Source organism: Neoarius graeffei, chromosome 11 (genome assembly GCF_027579695.1).
Source record: "Neoarius graeffei isolate fNeoGra1 chromosome 11, fNeoGra1.pri, whole genome shotgun sequence".
Taxonomy (NCBI): Eukaryota; Metazoa; Chordata; class Actinopteri; order Siluriformes; family Ariidae; genus Neoarius; species Neoarius graeffei.
The window spans coordinates 49,420,183-49,439,796 of NC_083579.1; the positions used below are offsets into that span (position 1 = coordinate 49,420,183).

The window sequence follows — 19,614 nt, forward strand, 5'->3', positions numbered from 1 at the left end:
TAATCTCGCTGCCTTTTAATTTTCTGTTCATTCTTTAATGATCTTGCATTTGGTTTAGACTACACTGAATTACTGGAACTTGGTTGTTTTAGGAATCCGATCATTTTTCAGATCACATTTCACATGTTTTATTTTGATTTATTTTGATTCAGATTTAAGATTATTAAAGGTAGACTGCCTTTCAGATTTTTCAAGTGTAGGTCATAAGAAGAATTTTCCCTGACACCCAATTATTTTTGTTTAGTGGACCGAAAGCTACTGAATTCGAATCACAGATTTCTACATGGGTGCAAGTATAAAATTTTCAAAAACCTGAAAAGTCTGACAAAGTCGGGGGGGTTACAAAGGGGGGTGAGCCCCCTTAGGGCTCGAAAAAAAAATTTAATTACAAGTTAAAATGGTTGTCTCTCATGCAATCTCATGCAAACATTTATAATATTAATAGTTATATGATTTGCATATTCACATCAAATGTTTAATAAATTTCATCAATTCATCTGAAATAATATTTCAAGTACAAGGCTTGATATTTCAAAACATCTAGCAACTACTAATTTAAATGTTGAAACAACCATTTTTAATATGCTTTTGCTGTGATACCTTTTTTACAATATATACACAGCTTGAGTTAAAATAAGGGGCCACATGTCTTGATGTCCTCAGAAACTCCTGGATTTTAGCAAATAACAAGATTCAGCTTTTTCCATATACAAAAATATCTCGATTTTATAATCCATTACTGACTACAAATGAGTTTTCAACCTAACAACCACATTAGAAAAGATGATAAAGCTAACAAACTTATTTCAAGACCTACCTTACTTTTATTTAATAATTGAAAGGTAATCAAATGTAAAAAAAAAAAAAAAATCATTTGTAAAAGCAGATATTTGTGATGAATAATTTCAATTCTAGAAGAAAGCACATTGCATTTGCACATCACACAATATCAGATGACAATTTAAATCACCAATAAATGTTTTGAATTCACTTATTACTACATACAGTGAGAGTAAAAAGTATTTGATCCCTTGCTGATTTTGTTGGTTTGCCCACTAATAAAGACATGATCATTCTATACTTTTAATGGTAAATGTATTCTAACATGGAGAGACAGAATATCAAAAAGAAAATCCAGAAAATAACTTTAAAGAATATATATAAATTGATTTGTATTTCATTGAGGGAAATAAGTATTTGATCCCCTAGTATGCATTAGGAGTTCTGGCTTTCACAGACCAGTTAGACACGCCCAATCAACCTGTTACCTGAATTGAAGACGCCTGTTCTAACTAATCACCTGTATGAAAGACACCTGTTCACAGAATCAGACAATCAGACAGATTCCAAACTCTCCAACATGGGTAAGACCAAAGAACGCTCTCAGGACCTCAGAGACAGGATTGTTGACCTGCACAAATCTGGAATGGGCTACAAAAACATTAGCAAGATGCTGGGTATTAAAGTAACAACCATTGGTGCAATTGTGAGAAAATTTAAGAAGTATAACATGACCATCAATAGACCTCGGTCTGGTGCTCCACAGAAGATTTCACCTCGTGGGGTGGCAATGATCATAAGAACTGTGAGAAATCGGCCTGCAACCACACAGCGGGAGTTAGTGAATGACCTCAAGGCAGCTGGCACCACAGTCACCAGGAAAACAATTGGGAACACTTTGCGCCACAATGGATTAAAATCCTGCAGTGCCCGAAAGGTACCCCTGCTTAAGAAGGCACATGTGGAGGCCCGCCTAAAGTATGCCAATGATCACCTCAAAGATGTACAAAGTGATTGGGAGAAGGTTCTGTGGTCAGACGAGACCAAAATTGAACTATTTGGCCTAAACTCTACTCGTCATGTGTGGAGGAAGAAAAATGCTGCCTGTGACCCCAGGAACACTGTGCCCACCGTCAAGCATGGAGGTGGAAGCATTATGTTTTGGGGGTGTTTCTCTGCCAAGGGCGCAGGGCTACTTCACCACATCAGTGAGAAGATGGATGGAGCCATGTACTGTGCAGTCCTGAGGGACAACCTCCTCCCCTCTGCCAGGAAGTTGAAAATGGGCCGTGGTTGGGTCTTCCAACATGACAACGACCCGAAGCATACAGCAAAGGCAACAAAGGAGTGGCTCAAGAAGAACCACATTAAGGTCATGGAGTGGCCCAGCCAGTCTCCGGACCTCAATCCAATCGAAAATCTATGGAGGGAGCTGAAGGTCCAAGTTGCCAAGCGACAGCCCACCAACCTTAATGATTTAGAGAGGATCTGCAAAGAAGAGTGGGCCAAAATTCCCCCTGATATGTGTGCTAACCTTGTGGTTAACTACAACAAACGTCTGTCCGCTGTGCTTGCAAACAAAGGCTTTGCCACCAAGTATTAAGTGCTTTTGGCTAGAGGGATCAAATACTTATTTCCCTCAATGAAATACAAATCAATTAAAATATATTCTTTAAAGTTATTTTCTGGATTTTCATTTTGATATTCTGTCTCTCCATGTTAGAATACATCTACCATTAAAAGTATAGAATGATCACGTCTTTATTAGTGGGCAAACCAACAAAATCAGCAAGGGATCAAATACTTTTTACTCTCACTGTAGCACAAAAATCAGAAAAGTGATTAGTCTCTTCGGCGTGACTTTTAAGTCCCTTCTTCACGCTGGAGCCGTACTTGATAGTCTTTGAACAGCAGTCACAATGCGCAACTCCCGGGACGTCCGGTTTTCTCAGCCATATTCCCCATTTGTCACCGTTTTTGTCACACTCACTTAACCATTCCCATCTCCATTTATTTCTAGACGTCTTTTCTAATTCTTTTGTATTGAAGCCTTCCGATAAAAACTTCATTTTGGCATATTTTGATCAGCAACCAGAAGCAAAGCACGTGGATCTGTCGCAAGGGAGGGAAGCGAAATAAGGCTTATTATAAAAGCTGAAGTTTCATTGAACGGCAGTTAACAGTGAGCCAATCAAAAGCACCGTTCTAACTTGCACCAAAAGAAACAGGGACTCATGGGAATAGCTGTTGATTTGGTCGAACAATGTGCTACGTGCGTGAAACATGATATCACACATGTATAACACCGTGAAACAACGGGCTAGTCAGGACTGCTCGTTGGTGAGCGGCGTATAAATTGAATGAGGTTTGTGGTGAAGACGAGATGAAAAGATTTGTCTTGTGCAGAGACTGTACCGCGGTAACCCGGTAATACGCTGAGAGTGAGACAGTGAGAGGGCCACCCCTATACCCCCAAAAAATCTCAACGGATTTACACGATTTGGAAAAATGACTTTTTCAGAACCGAAAGAAACGGAGCTTCCAGCACATGCCGGAAAACTTGCACCCATGCTTCTAATTTTATTGGTTTTTTAAAATAGAACAATTAATGAATTTCGAGCCATGTGGTCCTAAATTCTCCGCTATTTTTTCCTGCTTCACCATGACCCAATTCAAGATACTACGTCATGCATCACATGGTGGGCTTTCCCTGTTCGTGCAAGGCATTGTGGGATACAAATTTGAAACAGGAGAGAAAAATGAAGAAGGACATGAGTATGCGAATGAAACGTGAAAGACCGAAAGCGAGAAGAAAAGATGTTATGTCGCGAAGGAAAGGAAACGCAGGACCCAGTGGTGATCCTAGAGTGATTTACTCCCCGGGCGAAACCCCCTGCTGGCGCCCCCCCGTCTTGTTTTTTTCTCGGGGGGTTTTTTTTGGGGACCTTTCTTTTTTTTGGGACCTTTTTTTTTTCACGCCCGCGCTCGTGCCGCCCCCCGCGTTGGGCTCTGTATTAGCCAACAGAATGTTAACAGCTTTACATGGTCATTTAAACATTTCTCATCGTGTGTTGTACGTCGCGGACACGGCCCGTTATAAATTTGCTGTTACCAGAATGGCAATGATCAAGTCGTAATGTATTACTTAAGACTCTGTGTAATGTCATAGTAGTGTAGTACTATGGTAGTAAAGTCTTTTTGATGACTAGTACAACGTTCCGCTGGCGGGATTGTGCATATTATGGGGCTACGACAAGTTAGGCACACACACACACTGATGACGTCACCTGCGCAACTTTGGTATTGGGCTTCCCCATCCAAAATGTTCACACACAAACCCCCCCCCGCCCGTCTTGTTTTTTTTTTTTGGGGGGAGGGGGGTTTTTGGGAGGACCTTTTTTTGGGGGGGGGACCGTTTTGTTTTTTTTTCGCGCCCGCGCTCGTGCCGCCCCCCCCGTGATGCCGCCCCGGGCAGCTGCCCGGTCGGACCGCCCCCAGGACCGCCCCTGGCAGGACCAAACTAATAAATATCGGTGGTCAGCAAGCACCTCAGTGTGATCAGCTGTTCGTTTAGCGACAGAATGATGTAACTGTCAGTGCATGGTCAAGGTAAACCTGCGCATGCACATACGGACTTCCTCTGTCTGCTTGACTGCATGAAGCGAGCGATTTCATGCACACTATTTGCTACGGAATCCTCTCAAATTAAATCACTTCCCAGCCACAGAATGGCCTGATATTTTGTAAGATATTACAGAAATAAACATACATCACATTGACCAAATCTCAGACGGAACTACATTTCACAGATTTTATGAAATTGAAAGGCCATCTAGCTTTAACCAGTGTTGTGCTGTTGATAGAGAAATCAAGATTACTATAAAACCAACAATATACTATGTCACATTATTTTTTTGTTCCCCCCAGATGTGTCATCATAAATCTTAATAATAATAATAATAATAATAATAATAATAATAATAGGATAACTGGTCGATTTAGCAGAGAGAGATATTATAGAAATGTTCTTCACAGACTTTGAGTACAATATTGTTATTTTTCAAGATTGGTTTGCTCAGGGCTTTTCAAAGTGTGGGGCGCGCCTCCCCTAGGGGTGCCAGAGTTCTTCGGGGGGGCGCAACGTGAGGAAAAATAAACCAGAATAAGTTACTATTGCGGACATTTAGCGAACTTCAGCTAGCCTTTGCCAGAGACAAAATGGATCGATTTTTAGTACCTAAAGCTACAGTGAGTGAGGAGACAGAGTCTGGGCCAAGCAAAAAAAGAAGGAAGTATGACCACGATTATTTAAAGTTTGGATTTTCATGGACTGAATCTGAAGATGCTCCACTGCCACAGTGTGTTGTCTGCCAAGAGGTGCTAGCTAACGATGCTATGAGATGTTTAAAATATGTAAAACAAGATGTTTTTAAAAAAAAAGCACAGATGTTTAAAATGTGTAAAAAAAAATGTTTTCAAAAAGCACAGATGTTTAAAATGTGTAAAAGAAAAAAATAAAAATGTGTACAACAACCATTTTTTTAAAATACGAATGGAACATTAAGTATAGCAACAACAAAAATTGTAAGGGGGGGGGGGGGGGGGGGGCGCTGTTGTTTATTTGCTCTCTGAGGGGGGGCTGACTCTCCCACACTTTGAAAACCCCTGGATTTGCTTGTTAATGATGCTGAAGAACCCTGGCCTACAGGACATACCCTACTTTTCCATTCTAATCTGGAATAATGAGCGATGTATTCAGAGAAGCACAGAGCACAGCCAAGACTATGCTGGCTAACAATGAACCACACATACCCCTTTTCCACCAAATCAGTTCCAGGGCTGGTTCGGGGCTGGTGCTGGTTCACAACTCGTTCAACTTGCAAGCCAGCTGAGAACCAGTTTGCTTTTCCATAGCTCGCGGTGCTAAGGGAAGCCACGTCATTACGTCGCTGTATACGTCAGTTACGTCGCTGTATACGTCAGTTACGTTGCTACGTTTGCATAAACCTTGGCACGAATATCGAAGCAAAAACAACACGGAAGAAGCAGCAGCAACAACAACAATAATAATAATGGATGACTTCGCGTTTGTCCAGCTGCTGCTTCTCATCGCTTAAAAATGGCGATCTTTCACGGTCTTGTTATTGTTGTTGGTCTTAACAACTCCGCCCCCCCGCTGACGTAAGCAGTTCTTTTCTCTGGCCCAGCAGAGAGTTGGTGCTAGCCTGGAACCGGTTTTTCTGGCCCCAGAGCCAGTTCTTTGTCAGTGGAAACAGAAAACCCGGTTCCAAACTAAGCACTGGCCCCGAACCAGCCCTGGAACTGCTTTGGTGGAACAGGGGCAACAGTAGCTTTATGGCTTTATCAACTCTGATTAGATGGAAGCCTGACTGGTTTGGAGTTAAACAGCGTCAATTCTACCTGTTGAAAGGTAAGTAATAACCTGATAATCTTGTGTTCTGCATAAATGCAATTAAAATGTCTCAAGTTGGTTACCATTAATCTTCTACAGCAGTTAGGCAATGTGCACTTTCAAAAGCCTGCAAGCAGGGGTCTAATCGGTTTAATGCGTCATAGCAAAATGGGAGCAAAGCTAAATCCAGACATGATTTAAAAGGGGACTTGGAGCACATTCTGAAAGTAAGAAAACTGATCTGGGATCATATTCAACTCAATCTGTACTGACAATCAAATCTATCTTTGGATCCATCATTTTGTCATGGGACAAAATACTGTGCTTTCAAGACCACAATGATAAGAAAATGTTGGGCAGGAGCACTGCTACCAGTAGTGAAGCTATTACTTTAATTAATATTTTTCAGTAGCATCATTCACGTCAAATCAGGTCTTTTATGTACTTTCCAAACTTAATGTAGCTCAATGCACATGTTTCTAGCTTTACCATAAAGGAGACAAAGAAATGTAATTTATAGAACCAGAATGTTTTGGCCTTTGGTTAATAGTGTTGTAGGACATGAGACTGGTCTCAAGACCACTTTTTGAACATCTTGGTCACGTCTCGCATTTGTATTCGATTGTGTCTCGATCTCAGACATGGAGGACTTGGGATTTTATTTCAAAACTAACCAAGACCACAACTGTGGGGATTTCACTAAATTGCCTGTGCATTGTCTGATTTGTTTGTTAACATTGTTCCTGTGACTGGATGTAAGTTTTCCTGCTTCGAATGTGACCAATAATGGGACCTCATTTCTAATTTGAAAATTCTTCTTCCTGTTAATGGCCGTCACCCTTCCCTGCCCCCTTCATGCACGCTGGTCTGGTCCTGGTCTTGACTCAGTCTCGCCCTACCTTGGTTTTGGTCTTGACTTGATCTCAACCCCTCAAAATCTTGGTCTTGCCTTGGTCTCGATACACTTTGGTCTTGGTCATGACTTGGTCACCGTTTAGGTGGTCTTGATTACAACACTATTGGTTAATGCGAGCATGTTGCTATTGGTCCAAGGATCACAGCTGGAGATTTGTAGAAGCATTTTGGGGTCCCCAAATCTGTACTTAGACACCACTTCCATGTCAACAAACTATTTGGAAGGCATGCCAGAATAATTTTTTTTTTTTATTATTATTATCTAAACACAAATGTTAGCACCTGGAGTTCACTAAAATGTTATTAAAAGTTTTGATGCACCCAGGGTCTACGGTCAGCTTTTCGGGAACAAACAGTCAGGGTGGGTTATTCATAAAAGAACCTTATCTCCACTGTTAAAGTATGGTGGAGGAGACCATTTCTCCCACAAAGTTCTTGTGAACCCTGTTAGGATACAAAACATCCTGGACTCAGGAGACTTAGGAGATTTTAAATGAAAATAAGGCTGCCTACACCAAGGTCTTCCAACTGGGTCATGATTTTTTTTTTCTTCCAGCAGGACAAATGATCCAAAGCATATCCAAATCCACAAAGAATGGTTCAATGGCCACAGAATCAAGCTTTTCACATGGCCACCCCACTCTCTGAACTAAACTCAACTGAAAACCTGTGCACTAAGAAGTGCTCTCAGTTTCCGGACTCCATCCTCTAACTGTATTCTCTTCTACGCAAATGATAATATCAGTTGTTAAAAGAGTGTCATAAGAATAAAACTGAATTGAAAATACCACGTCCGGCCCGGACAGTCCAGGCTCAGTCACCCAGTTTACCCTTATGAACATTTCCAGTAATGTCACCATGTTAGAAAGAGCGGAGGTCGGCTTATCAAACGTCTTCTTTTCATTATTATTTATAAACAGCAGTCATGGATGTAGCTTCAGTGTAGTTACGCTGCTGTTGCCATGGGTACGTTGTGCAGAAGCTACGTACATTTCTCCGAGGGACTTTTAATGAACTTTAGCTGCATTTTGAACAGTAACTTGTAGTTTAGCTCCACTTTAAGTAGAGTGCACAACACTAACACAAGACAATATAAGACTTTCTATAAACACGATTGCATAACGCGCACTAGTGTGACAAGTGTGTTGAGTATTGTGTACTGTAAAGCAAGAACAATGGAGGTGTTTTTTAATTGTTATTATATTTTTCTTCATCACTTTTCTATTATTCATTATTATTATTTAAGCCTATTTGGGCGGCACGGTGGTGTAGTGGTTAGCACTGTCGCCTCACAGCAAGAAGGTTCTGGGTTCGAGCCCAGTGGCTGACGAGGGCCTTTCTGCGTGGAGTTTGCATGTTCTCCCCGTGTCTGCTCAGGTTTTCTCCACAGTCCAAAGACATGCAGTTAGGTTAACATGGGATGGTCTTGGGCTGAGGTGCCCAAGAGTGGCGGCGCCAACGTGTGCAGCGGCTTTGCTCTCCTATGATGAACTAAAGTTCGTTGTACATTTGTGCAGTGACAATAAAGGCATTCTATTCTATTTTAGCATTTTATTTCTGACTACTTTTGTTTATTTCTGTACATGTATGAATGGTGCTATCTCATCTCATTATCTCTAGCTGCTTTATCCTTCTACAGGGTCACAGGCAAGCTGGAGCCTATCCCAGCTGACTACGGGTGAAAGGCGGGGTACACTCTGGACAAGTCGCCAGGTCATCACAGGGCTGACACATAGACACAGACAACCATTCACACTCACATTCACACCTACGGTCAATTTAGAGCCGCCAGTTAACCTAACCTGCATGTCTTTGGACTGTGGGGGAAACCGGAGCACCCGGAGGAAACCCACGCGGACACGGGGAGAACATGCAAACTCCGCACGGAAAGGCCCTCGCCGGCCACGGGGCTCGAACCCGGACCTTCTTGCTGTGAGGCGACAGCGCTAACCACTACACCACCGTGCCGCCACTGAATGGTGCTATAAAGTTCATTATTATTATTATTATTATTATACAATCTAAATATGTTATTAAATATCTAAGCAAAATGCAGAACAGGAAGAAGATAAATGAAACCAAGCTGCAGAATAAAACCATCATTCTGCTAATCACGGCTGCCAAGTCCATTAACACTGCCGGTGTGCGAGTCTGATCATGGATTCATTTGACCCAGTAGGGCATTAGGTCCTATAAATTGTCTTCTCAAGCATTTTTCTAACATTGCACATTCATCAATAAGCACTGCAAACCCTTAGCTAGTTCAAAGTCTATTTGAACATAGCCACGTAACACTCGGGGGTGGGTTTCCCAAAAGCCTCTTAATGCCAAGAGCATCTTAACTAGGAAAGAGAGAGTGTTCGTTGTGCTGCTCGCTCTACCATTTAACGATGATCTTTGTGTTACGATGCTTTTGGCAAACTTGGCACAGACTTGTTGCAGGATACACAAACATTAAATGGTGAACATTTTAAAACTATAAAGTAGAGTTATTCCTTTCAATCAAAAACCATGGGAGATGCAAACTTTTGCAGATAATTGTACAAAGGATCCAGTGCCACATCCAGTCCACGTTCTCTAGGTCGAGGTCACTGATCCCAACTGCCCCACTTTACCTTCCTAAACAAAGCCATTTCTAGTAGTGTGACAAGTATAAGACAATAGCCATGTACAAAATTACGAAACACATTTCTCCAGTTGTAAACTCCAAACCCTTCCAATTGGGCTTTACGTTCTGTTTACATTATATAAAGCAGCTTTAGCACTACACATAGGCTACATCAAGAAGCCTCAAACTATTAACTGATTCAAAGTCTTTGAACATGAGAATATATCTATCCAAGTCGGTGATTTCCTCACATTCTCACCATTAAACCTAAAATGAACGAGGCTACATGTTAGGCTATAATAAAGAAATAACAGATGCCAAAAGGAAAGTGCTGACTCCGTTTTAACGCTCCTAAGACCAATCACAGCTCAAATGACCACAATCTGCTGATAAAAGGGTATCAAAATCATGTTGCTGAGCCTTTGTTTGTAGCTCTGAAGCCCTGACACACCCTGAAGTGCCCCAAAGCTCCCCGGAGCAGCTGCTCCCTCCTGTGTAAGTGCACTCATGATGCCTGCTGAGGGCCAATCAGCTGAGCAGATGATCTTCTTGGCCTAATATTGACTGAGCAAGGTTCAACCCATCCCCACACACACACACCACTGCTGAGCACAAAGCCACAACACACATCAGTGCAGATAACGCAATCAATATTCCCAAATCACTCAAAATATCTTGTACGTGAAAAAAAAATCTCACAACCTGACGACTCGCTTTATGATTCCCGGTAGCGCTGTGTGCTGATGATGCTCTCTCGCTGTCCCTCAGATCGTGTGCTCACTGGAGAGGATCACTGAGGAATGAAAGATTAACAACCCTCCTCTCTCCTCCTGAATATACTAAATGCCCCACCTCCACTCTTCCGGACAATAATGTCCCTCCTCATTTCATCCACAGTCACGCCCCTCCTCTACTCTTCCAAACAGAGCAACACGCCTCCTCCTCCTCCTCCTCTCCTCCTCACATGACCTGATGCCAGCACGTGCCAGGCTTAAAAGCCATCATTATCGCTCCACTACACATCATCATCATCATCATCATCAGTGATACAGCATCGCTTTCTTTACAAACTCTCAAAAATGTCGCAAATAAAAGGAAAAGTGACAAACAAAGAAATAATAGAGAGAGAAAACTGGTGTGTGCAAAACATTAATTCCTCATCCATCAGCCACCCCTCAGTCTTATTTGGGATATCACCATCCTCTCGAACCCGTATAGCAGACGGCTTTCTTGGAATAATTTTCTCAGTGCCGTGCATTTGGCGCGTGCAGCTCTGTTCTGGTCATCAAACAGCGTTTTTCTTTTTAGCTTTAAAACAATAAAGTGTCACTAAAAGCTCATATTTCTCCTTTGCTTGTTTTCATCATGTCAGATTGATTTAGTGGGGGGAGGGGATGGGGGAGGAGGGTCATCTTCAAGAACCACTTGAACCAATGAGCCTAACCCATAACTACGTCATCGCTTGTTTACCGCAATGCATTATGGGCGATACCCAGGGTCAGCTCCGCCGTATTGTTTACTTTCACCTTTGTTAAACATTGCATTGTTCTGTCTAACCGGTTTCAACCGTGCCTAAAGTGAACTGCTGTGCGCCTTACCGTGTCTCCACAACAAAGAGAACACCTGATTTGAGCTTTTATCAGCTGCCAGTTGAGAAGAAGAGAAGAAAGAAATGGATAAGTTTAATCTGCAACGAAAACCTTCGAACCGAATCGAAATGGACAAGTGTTTGTAGCTTACATTTCTCTGGTGAGAAAAGGACGTACTTAAACTGTGACCCAGCAATATTTCCATGGTCTGCGGAACGGCCTTCGGTTAGAGAAGATTATAACAAATCGATGCGGTTCATCAACTGAAACTAGTGATATTCCAAAGCCTGTAAAACAAAGAAGCATTCTTCGGCCTTTGCCTATCAACGTACCGAAGCACTCGGGAGTTGAACGAGACTGTCAGACCGATAAAACTCCCAAATCACGAAAGGTTCTCTTTTGGGTATGTAGAATGTTCAGTGTACCTCACTAGCAGCATTTACTGAAGAAAATGCATTTATACTGAACATGACATGGCAGATCAGTGGGTTTCCAAAGGTTTTTTTTTTTGTAATGTTTCCTGATATCAAGTTTTATTTAACTAAATCATCTCATCTCATTATCTCTAGCCGCTTTATCCTGTTCTACAGAGTCACAGGCAAGCTGGAGCCTATCCCAGCTGACTACGGGCGAAAGGCGGGGTACACCCTGGACAAGTCGCCAGGTCATCACAGGGCTGACACATAGACACAGACAACCATTCACACTCACATTCACACCTACGGTCAATTTAGAGTCACCAGTTAACCTAACCTGCATGTCTTTGGACTGTGGGGGAAACCGGAGCACCCAGAGGAAACCCACGCGGACACGGGGAGAACATGCAAACTCCACACAGAAAGGCCCTCGCCGGCCACGGGGCTCAAACCCGGACCTTCTTGCTGTGAGGCGACAGCGCTAACCACTACACCACCGTGCCGCCTTTAACTAAATCACTCATTTATAAATGTTTCGATGCTGTTCATCTGGGCCCGGGATCACGAAGCAATCTTAGACTTAAGTCAACAGTTGATTTTTCATAATAGTTTCCCTTACTGCGTCTGTAACTTTCATTGTGCTGGATCAAGATTAAGTACAAGGCTAAGATTTCATTAGAACAAAGCTTCTTAGAAAATGGTAAGGAATAACTAAAGATGAAATGAAGCAAATTAAGTCTAAGATTGCTTCGTGATCCAATATACATCCTCAGAAATAAGACGTTCTGAGATTTGATATTGTTGTACAGTGTGGTCGACTCGGTCTAGATCACGTTGTCTGTTATCACCCAAATGAGGATGGGTTCCCTTTTGAATTTGGTTCCTCTTGAGGTTTCTCCCTCATGTCGTCTGAGGGACTTTTTCCTTGCCACAGGCTTGCTCATTGGGGATAGATTCGGGATAAAATTAGCTCATATTTAAAATCATTAAAATTCTGTAAAGCTGCTTTGCGACAATCTCATCTCATTATCTCTAGCCGCTTTATCCTGTTCTCCAGGGTCGCAGGCAAGCTGGAGCCTATCCCAGCTGACTACGGGCGAAAGGCGGGGTACACCCTGGACAAGTCGCCAGGTCATCACAGGGCTGACACAGACACAGACAACCATTCACACTCACACCTACGGTCAATTTAGAGTCACCAGTTAACCTAACCTGCATGTCTTTGGGGGAAACCAGAGCACCCGGAGGAAACCCACGTGGACACGGGGAGAACATGCAAACTCCACACAGAAGGGCCCTCGCCGGCCACGGGGCTCGAACCTGGACTTTCTTGCTGTGAGGCGACAGCGCTAACCACTACACCACCATGCCGCCCCGCTTTGCGACAATGTCTATTGTTAAAAGCGCTATAAAAATAAACTTGACTTGACTCTTACCTTCTCACCAAGCTTGATTTGGATTCCAATTTTCCTGCCGTAAACCCTAGACATGTTATCCACCTCTTTAAATCACCAATTTCACAGTCTTCCAAGACAGGGCATGACAAAAATCGCTTCTCTCACATCACTCTCACGTAAAATTAATCTGACATCCATCATATCGCTCAAATACCGACCCCGGCTATCCCCCACAATGCAATCAATAATCAATCACTCAATAAGGGTTTCCCCATGTTCATTTCAAAACGGAAAACAAATGATTACAACACACTTGGACCCATTAGGTGTGTCATGTAGGTAGGCTATTTCCCTGGCAAATAACATTTACACTGAGTGCAGAATTATTAGGCAAGTTGTATTTTTGAGGATTAGTTTTATTATTGAACAACAACTATGTTCTCAATCAACCAAAAAGTCTCATAAATATCAAAGCTGAATATGTATGGAAGTTAGAGTGGGGCGTTTTTAGTTTTGGCCATTTTAGGAGAATATGTATGTGTTCAGGTAACTTTCACTGTGCAGAATTATTAGGCAACTTAATAAAAACCAAATATGTAGCCATTTCACTCATTTATTTTCACCAGGTACACTGATATGACAACTCCAGATTTGCAAATAAACATATCTGACATTCAAACACAAAACAAAAACAAATCAGTGACCAATATAGCCACCCTTCTTCATGAGGACGCTCAAAAGCCTTCCATCCATAGATTCTGTCAATTTCTTTATCTGTTCACGACCAACATTGTGTGCAGCAGCAACCACGGCCTCCCAGACGCTGTTCAGAGAGGTGTACTGTTTTCCCTCTTTGTAGACCTCACGTTTTATAATGGACCACAGGTTCTCTATGGGGTTTAGGTCAGGTGAACAAGGGGGCCATGTCATTATTTTTTCACCTTTCAGACCTTTACTGGCTAGCCACGCAGTGGAGTATTTGGACGCATGAGATGGAGCGTTATCCTGCATGAAAATCATGTTCTTCTTGAAAGATGCTGACTTTTTCCTATACCACTGCTTGAAGAAGGTTTCTTCCAGGAACTGGCAGTAGGTCTGGGAGTTGAGTTTGAGTCCATCCTCAACTGGAAAAGGTCCAACAAGCTCGTCTTTGATGATACCAGCCCATAGCAGTACTCCACCTCCAACTTGCTGGTGTCTGAGCTGGAGTGGAGCTCTGTGCCCATTACTGATCCAGCCACAGGCCCATCCATCTGGCCCATCAAGAGTCACTCTCATCTCATCAGACCACAGCACCTTAGAAAAATCAGTCTTAAGATATTTCTTGGCCCAGTCTTGACGTTTTATCTTGTGTGCCTTACTCAGTGGTGGTTGTTTTTCAGCCTTCCTTACCTTGGCCATGTCCCTCAGTATTGCACACCTTGTACTCTTTGACACTCCAGGAATGTTGCAACTCTGGAATATGGCAGAACTGGATGCTAATGGCTGCTTGTTAGCTTCACGCTTGATTTTCCGCAGATCGTGCAGTTATTTTGCGCCTTTTTTTTTCCACACGCTTCTTTCGACCCTGTTGACTATTTGCAGTGAAACGCTTGATTGTTTGGTGATCACGTTTCAACATCTTCGCAATTTCAAGAGTGCTGCATCCGTCTGCAAGACATCTCACAATTTTAGACTTTTCAAAGTCTGTCAGATCTCTCTTCTGACCCATTTTGCCAGAGGAAAAGAGGTTGCCTAATAATTATGCACACCTGATATAGGGTGTTGATGTCATTAGACCACACCCCCTCTCATTACACAAATGCACAGCACCTGATATACTTAATTGGTAGTAGGCTTTCAAGCCTAAACAGCTTGGAGTGGGACAACATGTATTAAAAGGACGTTGTGGTCAAAATACTCACTTGCCTAATAATTCTGCACTCAGTGTATATTGGTTTTACATTTTTGGTAATTTCCTTTATCTATAGTCTTCTACAATCTTGGGCTGCATAATGCGCACAGTTAGCAAGATTCTGACTTTTGTGCAGCTGTGCAAACAATCAATATGTAGCAATACAACCCCAATTCCAAAAAAGTTGGGACGCTGTGTAAACTGTAAATAAAAACAGAGTATGATAATTTGCAAATCATGGAAGCCCTATATTCCGCTGAAAATAGTACAGAGACAACATATCAAATGTTGAAACTGAGAAATTTTATTGTTTTTTGAAAAATATATGCTCATTTTGAATTTGATATCAGCAGCATGTTTCAAAAAAGTTGGGACAGGGACAACAAAAGACTGAAAAAGTTGTGCAATGCTAAAAAAAAAAAGAAGGGCATCCCAGAGAGGCGGAGTCTCTCAGAAGTAAAGATGGGGAGGGGTTTATCACTCTGTGAAAGACTGCGTGGGCAAACAGTGCAACAATTTAAGAATAACGTTCCTCAATGTAAAATTGCAAAGAATTTGGGGATCACATCATCTATGGTACAGAATATCATTAAAAGATTCAGAGAATCTGGAGAAATCTCTGTATGCAAGAGACAAGGCTGAAAACTGACATTGGATGCCTGTGATCTTCAGGCCCTCAGGCGACACTGCATTAAAAGCAGACACGTGTCTGTAGTGGAAATCACTGTATGGGCTCAGGAACACTTCAGAAAACCATCGTCTGTGTGAAAACAGTTCATTACTGCATCCACAAATGCAAGTTAAAACCAGATATAAACAATATCCAGAAACACCGCCACCTTCTCTGAGTCCGAGCTCTTTTACGATGGACTGAGGCGAAGTGGAAAACTGTCCCGAAGTCTGACCAATCAAAAGTAGAAATTCTTTTTAGAAATCATGGACACCACGTCCTCCAGGCTAAAGAGGAGAGGGACCATCTGGCTTGTTATCAGTGTGCAGTTCAAAACCCAGCATCAGTGATGGTATGAGGATGCATTAGTGCACGACATGGGTAGCTTGTACATCTGGGAAGGCATCATTAATACTGAATGATATATACACGTTTCAGAGCAACATGCTGCCATCCAGACAAAATCTTTTTCAGGGAAGGCTGTCCTCCTTTCAGCAAGACAATGCCAAACCGCTTTCTGCACATATTAAAACTGCACTGCTTGGTAGTAAAAGAGTCCGGGTGCTAAACTGGCCTGCCTGCAGTCCAGACCTGTCTCCCATTTAAACCATTTGGCTCATTATGAAGCACAAAATACAATAAAGGAGACCCCAAACTGTTGAGCAACTGAAACTGTGTATCAGGCAAGAATGGGACAACATTTCTCTTTCAAAACTACAGCAATTGGTCTCCTCAGTTCCCAAACGTTTACAGAGTGTTGTTAAAAGTAGAGGTGATGCAACGCAGTGGTAAACATGTCCCTGTCCCAACTTGTTTGAAACATGTTGCTGGGATTAAAAAATCCCACAAAGGCAAAAAACAATAAAATTTCTCAGTTTCAATAGTTGATATGTTGTCTTTGTACTATTTTCAATGAAATATTGGGTTTTCATGATTTGTGCATTCTGTTTTTATTTACAGTTTACACAGCGTCCCAACTTTTTTGGAATTGGGGTTGTATTTTGTGATGTTTTGAAGTTTAGGAGCCACTTAAGTCCTCAGACATGTTTTTGTTTACTATTTGATCATGATCGCCATATTGTATAATAAACACATACATCATCTTCATCCTCCTTGTCCATGTAGTCCTACGGATCCACATGTCATGTTAATTGGCCGGATGCCCTTCCTGCCGCAACCTCCCATTTCTGGGCTTGGGAAACAACCATTCACACCTATGGACATTTTAGAGTAGCCAGTTAATGCATGCCTTTGGACTACGGGGGAAACCGGAGCACCCGGAGGAAACCCACGCGGACACGGGGAGAACATGCAAACTCCACACAGAAAGGCCCCTGTCGGCTACTGGGCTTGAACCCAGAACCTTATTGCTGTGAGGCGACAGTGCTAACCACTACACCACCGTGCCGCCCCAAACTAACGTGTATATAATACGTGTAATACCCAGGTCTTTAAAGGTATTTCTGTGGATCTTTGTGAATGATTTACCTGGAAGAGAAGAGCAGGGAGGATTGAGACTCGAGCAGCTGTGGTTTGTTTACACCCGATACTAAAACTTGTAGCGTCTTAGCAACCATCATGAAGATGTGTACAAAAAGCCCAAAAATTTCTACTTACCCAGTTGTAAACGATACAGCATTTATCTTGTAGTGTCCTGAAACCCAGACACATATAAAAAGCTGTACTCCTCCGTGCTCTTCCAGGTTTTCATCTGTTTGTCCGTGTAGAACGATGTCTGCAGCACCAGGTAGTCCGAGATGTCGGGGAACTCAACGGATGGATAATTTTCCAACTCATATGAAAAATCCTTCTTTAAGGATCTAATCCCATTGAGTGGTGTCTATATTACAAACTGACCCTTTACATTTCCTCACTTTGTCAAGGATGCGGTGAGAATTTCCTGTTTTAAACGTTGATTTTCTTTTATTGTTGTTTGTTGGAAGTTTACACTGTTGCTGTAAGCCCTAAAGTTTGGTCTGTCAGCAGTTGTGCACTTTGAACAGAGAACCAAAATGTTCCCTAAATATAACCCTTCAGCTAAATTAAGCATGTGGGCACAGAACATGGATGCTGAGGATGTGTTTCCATTCGGTGTGTCCCAACAACAACAACGCAGTTCCTCTTACTGTTTTAGTTATGGGAAATAGCAATTAAAGACGAACTAATACACGTCAAAATGTCACATACAGTATTTGTGAAATGGTAAAACCAGGCCAAACCTTTTCTAAACATTTCGACTTTATAATAATCAGTCCATCGCACTCAAGACGCATTCTGAACAGTGTTCTAACATCACATTCCAAGAATCTCAGAGAAAAATCTCGAAGCATCCAGTGAACTCACATGTGGTCAATTCGGACAGCGCACATTCCCGATGATAAGTTACGCTCATTTTGTGAAAATGATATTGAAACTACAGACCATATATTTTTCTCATGTGGTGTAATGCATACATTTTGCCTTGACATTCACAAATAGATAAAACTAAAAGTCTCGTCATTTCCAGATTCGATTTCAAGAGACGATATAACATTTGGTATGATCTTCCAAAGCAAAAATGATGAACTCTCTAAGAATGTAATTCTATGCCTGGCTAAATTTTTTTACGGTATATACACAAGCATAGAATCCTAAAATCATCCCACAAATGTGTTTCTTTCTTGATTGGATTTAAATTATACTTAAGAAGATCAGTAAAATTTGTAAAAGGAGCAAAAGCATAAAAGACTGTATGATATTTTAAAACATTTTCCCACCGAATTAGATAACGGAGATAAAGCTGTTTCCCCTTGTATGTTTTTTTAATTGAATTTGTTTTATTAGAGCGACGGCTACAATTATCGACAATCCATAATTTGACACCTTTTCAGATTTAACAATAAAAAACAATTTTACAAAGGTGAGTTTCAGTTACAACAGCTATTATTAGGTAATTAATCAACCAGTAGACCCTCCTCGCCCTTCAATCTTGTCGTCTGAGGACAGCTCGTTACCGGAGATGGAACTTTTTCAGCACGATCAGCAATTTAAGGAAAACCCAGACATTATCATCGTTATCATGGTGGAAAGATCAAGGATATGTTTTTACTTATCAAATTCACCGATATTTCATGATCTCCTTGTCGAAACCTACTTTGTTTCTTACTCTTTCATTTGACAGTCGCCATTTTGTATCTAAACGCGCGTTTGAGAATCACGTGAGGTGTCGATAATCATGATCACTTTCCCCGGTGTCCACCATTATCGACACCCTGTGGAATTAAGTGACATTTACAACTATTATGGATCGATCTTTGTGTAACATTGTTGAAGTAGACGAAGTACTTAAAAAAATAAAAAGTACGGTGATTTATAAGAATTTTTTTCGGATTCATAACGGAATGGAATGATTATAGAGTATTTGGAATCCTGTTGTAATAAATAGAATTAGAGCAGAATTAAATTCCTCGCATATAAAAAAATTACATGCTTGAAATATTCAGATTTTTCTATTCCATTCAGAAATTTTTTTTTTGCAGTTTGTTGTAAATATCTACCACATATTATATCAGTAAACATTTTACATTTTGGTTCGAGGAATGGCATGTGACCTTTGACCTGGGTTTTCATGCGGTTACAATGTCAATTGCCTGTTGACATTTATTGGTAAACAACAAAACTAGAAATTAACACAAACAACAAGGAATGATTAACAAAATGTGATCTACGAAAATATTTAAAGTGGAACAAAAAGGTTTTCTGACAGGTTAAACATTATCACTTCATTTGTTTAGAATTACTTCTTCGTTTACGTAAGCACCAACATCCATATATTTATATAAAAGAGATTTTGTACTAAATATAAATCTATGTAAAACAAATTTTACATAATAACTGTTTTGTTAACTTAATACCACATACAGATTCCATCCAGCCAGCCATTATCTGTAGCC

The 19,614-nt window shown here is 41.4% G+C and overlaps 1 protein-coding gene across 5 annotated transcripts in view; it reads right to left on the reverse strand.

Annotated features, from left to right (window-relative positions):
- kidins220a (kinase D-interacting substrate 220a) overlaps positions 1–19,614 on the reverse strand; it is a 108,801-nt gene that overhangs the window by 87,429 nt on the left and 1,758 nt on the right. The window contains exon 1 of one of the 5 annotated variants that reach the window (XM_060934094.1): positions 10,419–10,504. The exons of the other annotated variants lie outside the window; for them this stretch is intronic. The gene's annotated coding sequence lies outside the window, so the exon portion shown is untranslated. Of the gene's footprint in view, positions 1–10,418; positions 10,505–19,614 lie in introns of those variants that run through there. 5 annotated transcript variants of the gene reach the window in all.